General features: G+C 47.1%; 1 protein-coding gene across 2 annotated transcripts in view; it reads left to right on the top strand.

Annotated features, from left to right (window-relative positions):
• Window positions 1-1,507: 1,507 nt before the first annotated feature.
• The window catches only part of Atp8b1 (ATPase phospholipid transporting 8B1), a 116,309-nt gene continuing 110,215 nt past the window's right edge, over window positions 1,508-7,601 (top strand). Inside the window, exon 1 of one of the 2 annotated variants that reach the window (XM_046419423.2) lies at window positions 1,508-1,535. The gene's annotated coding sequence lies outside the window, so the exon portion shown is untranslated. Of the gene's footprint in view, window positions 1,536-1,569; window positions 2,092-7,601 lie in introns of those variants that run through there. The other variant, XM_058571351.1, reaches the window with a different exon arrangement.

Raw genomic sequence — 7,601 nt, 5'->3', positions numbered from 1 at the left:
TTCTCTTGCTTCAGCCCCTTTGCTCAGTTATTAGGTTCAGAAAATAAGTGCTGGAAGGAACTTCTTGAGATCATCTAGTGCAACTTCATTTTACAAATGAAGAGAGAGAAAAAGACTAACCAGCAACACCAAAGATCAATGCGACAGATGAAAAGGAACCTTGGGGCAGTCTTGAGCTTTAACAATATGAGTTGGATCAGTCAGTGGACATTTGAACAGCCCTCTCCACCCAGCTTCCATCCCTAAAGTTGTAGGTTTCACCTCTTCAGTAAAAGCCTCCTTAATGCTACCAGTTGGGAGCTTGAACTAAGGCAGGAAGTCAGCCTCTCTGATTTGCAGGTAACTGATATTTGTCCAGGAGACCTATCTCCTTTACAGCATTGAAAGTAATTTTTCTTCTTGCAGCGCTCAGGCTTGAACCCACGGCCACGCTAAGCAAGCGCTCTGAGCTACATCCTCAGCCCTTAAGCAAATTCAAACCATTGACTTTCCTCGATTCTGACACCAGTGACTTGTCCATAGCAAGTGCACAGTAAGAACCTAGCGAACTGGGAGTTAACCGGTGAAAGGCGTGAACTGTACTTGCTGCGGGAAAGCACGATTCATACTACAAACACCAACCAGCAACGAAGGAGGCAGGCAGATCCAAAATCACCAACTACATTGCGTAGTTCACACACAGCACCTTAACTCCGAGCGACTTTGGTCTCAGTAGAGTCTAGTCCACTTGCTGCAATTAAAGGAAAAATTGTCTCCACGTCTTTCGGCGTCCTCTCTACTCCTACCCTTGGCGCTGCGAACCGCGACGCGCACTGGGTGACTGGTCCGGGAACACGGCTCCCCTTACAGAGGGAGTTCAGGTTCCGGGCGCGGAGGCCCCGCCAGCTTTCCAGGCTGGCGCGGTCACCGACCCCAAGCTGTGACCAAGCCGGCAGAGGGCGGGAAAGTGACGCGGAATTGATGGGGCGGGGTGGTGACTGCAGCCCAGGGACTGGAGCGCCTGGGGTACAGTGAGCGACAGCAGCTGCCGAGTCACAGGCTAGGAGAAGCGGGAGGGCGCGCTCCGGGCACCATCAGGGTGCTCACCTGCCGCCGGGACGCACGAAGGACGCAAGACTCGACTTGGGCCGCTCTTGCCAACCCTAGGGCCGCCTGTGGGAGGGGTAGAGGAAGGACAGACGGCCTGGCCCGCCCCCAGCCCCAGCCCCAGCCTCAGCTTCAGCCTCATCCCCAGCCGCGCGCCGCGGTTGCGCCTGCCGGAGGGAGACGAGAGGCTCCTCCCTGGAGCAGAGAAACCAGTTTGGCCGGTCCGGCAGAGCCAGGGGAAAAGGGCGGCCGTAGAGGAAGGGCGCACTGACGCGGGGCGGGGGAAGGCGGGAGCCATTGGCGAGCCACGGCAGCCGGAGGAGTCGCCGCCAGCTGGACACGCTTCCCGGGGCCCCCGGCCAGCCCCCGTGCGCCATGAAGCGCTAGCGCGGCTGCAGGGGGCATCCGCCGGGTGCGCGCCGCCCCAACCGGGGCCCAGCGAACGCTAGGTAAGAGGAGCGCGGCGCCGGGGCCCCCTGACTCCCCAGTCCAGTCAGCCTGCCAAGGTCCCCCGGCACCGATGGTGGTCCCCGGGCCAGCAGACTCCAGGGATCCCAGATGCGGTGAAAGCAGCTGTCGGCCCCCTGGACTTCCGAGCCTGCAAGGGTGGGATTTGTGTTGGGGGTGCCAGGAGCCTTCGCACCCTCGGGGAAGGCAGACTCCTCTGTGAAGAGGTCTTTGGGATTTTCACCTTTCCCGGGGCGAGAACTTGCGGAAGCTGTTAAGAGTTTTTCGTTGGTTTGCCATACGCCGCCGGCCCGGGGTTGAGCTCCAAGGTGTTAAGTCAGCCAGGGCTTTGGAGTGCCGCTGGCTGCCCTGCAGTGGACGCCCCCTCTCTGGGAGTACCCCAGTTGCCAGGTTCTGCAGGGATGCCTTCCTGGGGCGGATGCCGACGGCTTGGAAACTGAATTTAAGGCCAAATGTATCAAGCCTCCGCCGCACCTGCGAGAGGGATGGAGGTGGGGGTGAAATCGATCGCCTCCGCGACTCCTGCTTCAGGGCCAGGTACCCCCAGCCCTTGACATTTTCCTTGAGTTTTAATGAGTTTTAATGCGAGGTGGGGGACGGGATGGGGAAAAGGACTGCTGTTGCCGTAGGGTAGGTCCGCCAGCTCCCTGGCACTGCCGCGGGCCATCCCGTTCCCTCCCCAGTTTGACGTCTGGCGCTGTCATCTCTGTGCTTGTGTAGGGGCCACTTGTTGGGCGGCGGCGGGAGATGTCAATGAGAAAGCGACTGCTTTAACCTCCCACAGCTCCAAACCCCTTCCCCTGCCCAAAGGAAAGAAAAACCTTGAAATTTCTCCAAGGGAGGTGTGCGCGCATAATCCCCGCCCGAGGAGCTCGAAGCACAAATCCCCGGACTCCGCCTAGGCGGAGGACTAGGTGCGGAGAGGATGCGAAAACAGGGCAGGGGAATTAACGCGCCAAAGTAAAAGGAACCCGGGCTACATTCACGCTCAGTGAGTCCCCTCGGCCTGCACGCAGTGCCTACGGCGGTCTCCTACCCTTTCTTGGGTAGCTCGGACACCAGTGAATTCCTCTCCGGGAAACTGCCCTCCTTGTTGGCGTGAAAGGATTCGCTCCCTTCACTGGTTGCGTTGCCTTCAAAATTCTGCCCCGCACTCCCTCCGAGAATTAAACCGGACAGTGCTAGTGGAGTGTTGGGAGACTATTTACCATCAGTTACCAGCACACAGAAGGTTACTGACGGAGGTTAACTGCTTTAAGGAACAAAAGCTACAAACCATGATAAAGTCTCTGTGAATAGGAAACAGAAGCTCATATAAAAAGGAAAACAGCACAAAATGGGACGTAGAAGCTCTAATTCTCATCGTCTAAGGAGTATTTCTGGGTTAGGCCTAAAATGCCTTTCATTAATTCTGAGTCTATTGTTGTAGACCTTTTAAAGCCCTATTATAAATGCATATACTGCGCAAAAGATGATGAATGGTTATTAGCTGATTAATTTCTGGGGAGAAGTCACGCCTGCCTGCAATTACTCCTCTGAAGCCTCCTAATGATTTTTATTATGTAGTGGAGGCTTCCTTGTTCTGATTTTGGGAGCGAAACCCTATCCGCTTTGTTCATTTGTCATTGTCTAGTCGCTGGGCTTTGATAATTTTTAGTGGTTCTTTGTGTAGGTTACTGAGAGGCAAACAACCTCCCAGCCAGCTCAGATGCCACCTGTGTGAGCTTAGGGTTGGCTCTGTTAAGGCTTTCCTTCTGATTTTTATTTTAAGAAAATTCATACCCATGTTCACTTGTTATTATTTCTTAGTGATGAAAGTGGGAGGTTTTGTTCTGTTCGGTTGTTTTAGATTGAGGATTTAAAATAATGATTCAGTAAAGAAGTCTTCCTCTGTGAGGCACCTTCAGAAATAATTCCAGGTTCAGCCTGTGTCGGCCTCTGGGATCCTAAACCCGGCCTTGTGCAATAGCAAAGCAGCCGGGACTGTTTCTTTCCCTTTTTTTCCTCCCTTCTTTCCTTCTATCCATCCCTCCTTCCTCTTCCTTGTAAAGCAAGGAGTAGTGAAAAATACATGGCTTTGGAATTCCACAGATTCCAATTCTTTTACTTACTAAATGTTTAACCTTGGGGGGATTCCCTAATTTTCTCTGCCTGTTTACTCTTTGGGACAGGGGGAGGTATCATCAATCTTTTGGGCTGATTAATTTAGTGAGAGAACATGTGAAAGTTTCTTGGTGTTTGAGTGTTGCTTTCTTATTTTCTTTATTAGATAGATTAATATTATTTTTTTTTTAAAGAGAGAGAGAGAGAGAGAATTTCAATATTTATTTTTCAGTTTTTGGCGGACACAACATCTTTGTTTGTATGTGGTGCTGCTGAGGATCGAATCCAGGCCGCATGCATGCCAGGCGAGCGCGCTACAGCTTGAGCCAAATCCCCAGCCCGCGATTAATATTATTTTTAAAATAGCATCATGCACAGGTTGTATGTATGTGTGTGTGTGTGTGGGGGGGGGTCCTGGGGATTGAACCTAGAGCCTTGCACTTCTAACCACACATATTGGCACTTTTGAAATATTTTATTGCCTCATTAATTTAAATCTGTTTTAGTTTTTCATAAGCAATAGTTGTAGAATGTGGGTGATCCTTACAACTTTAGAAAGATTTCAATTTACTAGTTGCCTTTGCTCTGTAGTTAAAGTCATTGTAAAGGAAGCCTCCACACTTATAGATATAGAGGAACCTCCTCTTTAGGGATGGAAACAAGTTTTAGTGTGTTCATTCATGTCCCTATCTCCAAAGAGAGGTATCATTAAAGTTTCTTAAGTACTTGATTTTAGAGTCTGTTTCTACATTGGTCTCCCAAGAAGATTTTCTTTGTGGTGTCTTTAGATATCTGGTAAGTTTTTAGGCTTTTTTTTTTTAATTAGCATCGTCCAATATGATCAAATGTATTTATGCCAGTAAGTCTTTATCCACTTATTAAATAAAATTAACTTGCTCCCAGAAAAGTTTGAATAACACAAAAAGTAAATAGTTTATCTTCTTCATTCTGTTAACCAAGTTACTACCAAATTCTCATCCCTGTGTCCAGCTAAAATATCCAACATAAGATCTTTACAGGCTCTGTCACTGAAGACCGACTCTATGAGGGATGATTCTAGAAAAAAAAATGATGTGTATGTGTGTGTATACACAAGTATGCATGTTCATATAAATGTACACATATAACAATTTATATTTATTCTTAAAAATTTTTTTATCATCTGAACACTTGGGAAGGTATTAGTACTCTTCTTGAGTACTTCTAATTGTGTTTCTCTTTTAAATACATTATTGCCAAAACCATCCACAATGGCAACTGTGTTTGACAACTGGTCCTGGGGAGCAGAGTCCAGAGGCAGTGAAGTCTCTGTATCCTTTGACCCAGGCTGGGATCCAGGCCTCAGACTTCCTAGCTGTATGACCTAGGGTGAGTTATTTAATCTCTAGCCTCAGTTTCCTTGTCTCTAAATGGCATATATAGTAGTATTACCTCACAGGCAATGTGATGAGCTCCAAGTGAGATGCTTTAGGTAAAGGAGAGAGCCCAGAGCTTAATAAAAGTAGTCATGAATATCATCCTCGTGTTGCTGCTGCACCGCCATTGCCATTGCCTTGCTCCTAGGCTCCGTAGGAAACAGGAATCATTCTACATATTAGTATTTGTTTAGCAAACATTGGTGCCCTTTTGCACCAGGCACTGTTAAGAAACAGTTTCCCAGAGTAGGGGCAAGGTCCTAAGCCTCCAAATCTATGCTATTGTTTTGCAGCTCTGGCTGACAGCTGGGAGGACTGGCTTGCTCAAGGAGCTCAGTCACAGCCTTGAGGGGCCCTGGCCGCCCTCTCAAAGAAAGGTCACCTCCTCCTGCACAGAGGGGACAGACAGACCACTGCTGTGTCTCCTTAGCATCTCACTTCCTCCTGTCTCCTCTCCCTAATCCTCTCTGCTCCTGGTGTTAAATTCTGTTCCCTGTTGAAAACTCAGTAGCGTCTGAACTTTGTGGCTTCACAACAGTCCTCTCTGCAGGGTTTCCTTCATGGTGGAGCCTGGGTAAGAGTTGCTAATGACGGAGAACCTTGATTTAAGCCTGTTTCATTTATTCCTCCTTCTTTCAACTGTGTCAGGGAATTACCTCCCTCTCTAGGAAAGCCTATGAGGTTCCTAAAAGGCACAGAAGGCTCACAGACATTTTTTTTCTTCTTTGAGGAGACAGTTTCAGGTTCTCTCTCTTCTCCTGCCCTAGACACTGTCCTCTCTGCATGGAGAGATGGTCGCCTTATGGTCTGGGCGACTGCTGAGGTCACTTCTAGCTCTGAGAGTCTATGTTCATTTTCAGTCCTAAGTCTACTGCCTTTGCATTAAATGGGTCAGAGATGGGCTTAGAAGTTGCAGAAGGTCTCAGGGTGGGAAAAGCACTTCTGCAGGGGAAGGTTACTCCTGTGTTGGGAGGCCTTTCAGTAGTGAAAGCCACTCACTCTCTCCTCACAGGCATGACTGAGGAGCCTGGCGCTTCTGCAGTGAGCAAGTGTGGAGCCTGACCTTTGACTAGTAGCTCAGTCTTTATTTACAGGACCGTTGTTTTATGGCTTTGTTTCTTTGCTGAGTGGCTTTTGTTTCACTAGATTGAGGTTTGTTTGATTTAGGACAGGTTATATTTGAATTTTTTTTTTTTTTTTTTTTGGTGGGGTTGGTGAATGGTGGTGGCCAGGGAGTAGCTCGGTGGTAGAATGTGTGTTCAACATGCATGAGGCCCTGGGTATGATACGCAGCTCCACCAAAAAATTAAAAAAGAAAGCCAGAGGTCACACAAAATCAGTTTTTCTTTCTTTCGTTATTTCTTTTAAAAAAAACTTACCTTTCAGGTTTATTTTATTTTCAGAATTATAAATTATTAATGTACAGATTAATAGAGTGCACTGTGACATTTCCGTACAAGTGCATGTCAAGTTTTGATAGTACCCACCCTCCCTATGACCCTCTCCTGCCTTCTCCTCTCTTCCCACTCCTCCCAGTTCTCTTCCCCTTCCCTTATCCTATTACTCCCTTTTCTACTTTTGCATTGTCTTTTATAATTTTTTGGTTTTTATATATGAGAGAAAACATGTGACACTTATCTTCCTGTGTTTTGGCTTATTTCTCTTAACAAGAGATCTTCTAGTTACATCCACCTTCCTGCAAATGGCATGATTAAAATCAATTTTTAACCTTTATCCAAATTGAGTTGAGCTAGAAGATTCTCCTCAGATCTCCTCAGGCACCAAACATCGATGTCACACAGTATTGACAGTCCGTTTTTGCTGTATGGTGAATTCACTATTTATTTTATGAAGTGTGTTGTGATTTGCACACAAACCTGTACTTTGTCTTCTCAGGACCCAGTGAACTATTAAAATGATTCGTTCTCTGTCCGTGATCTGTGGATCCAGAAGAATCGCTTCACATTCTCCCTGAGAAAATAGATAGCCATGTGACTTGGCTGGCTTAAATATTTACTCACTGGGGAGATGGATCAGTTTGTGTGTATTTAATGCTGGGAAATATAGGCTCCGTCTTTATATTGGAAAATAAATGTGTGGGTCCTCTAAGTCGGGCCCTGCCAGCTGTTAAATAAACCTCCAAAAATTTTAATTCAACAAGAAAGCCATGTGTATGTGGGAGGAAAGGGTCATCAGACCACTGAGATTGTGGGAATTAAGTGAAAAGTCTTTGTTGTTTTTTTGGTAGCAGAACAACTTTGGGTTCATCATGATCTCACTCTGTTAGTACAGAAGTTTATTTCCTGGGAGGCTTTTTAAAAAAAATTGTGGATAAATATAGGCAAAACAAAATTTACCATTTCAACTACTTCTAAGTTTACAGTCTGGTGGTATTAAATGCAATGACAGTGTTGGACAACCAGCCAACACCAGGGTCCATTCACAGGACTTTTTCATAATCCCACACTGAAACTCTATATCTATTAAACAGTAATTTCCAGTTCACCCTATTCCCAGTAATGGTTAACC

Source organism: Marmota monax, unplaced genomic scaffold (assembly GCF_021218885.2).
Source record: "Marmota monax isolate L192 unplaced genomic scaffold, Marmota_monax_Labrador192_F-V1.1 WCK01_AAM20220418_F8-fsc00088, whole genome shotgun sequence".
Classification (NCBI taxonomy): domain Eukaryota; kingdom Metazoa; phylum Chordata; class Mammalia; order Rodentia; family Sciuridae; genus Marmota; species Marmota monax.
This window is presented reverse-complemented; position numbering and strand designations above follow the sequence as displayed.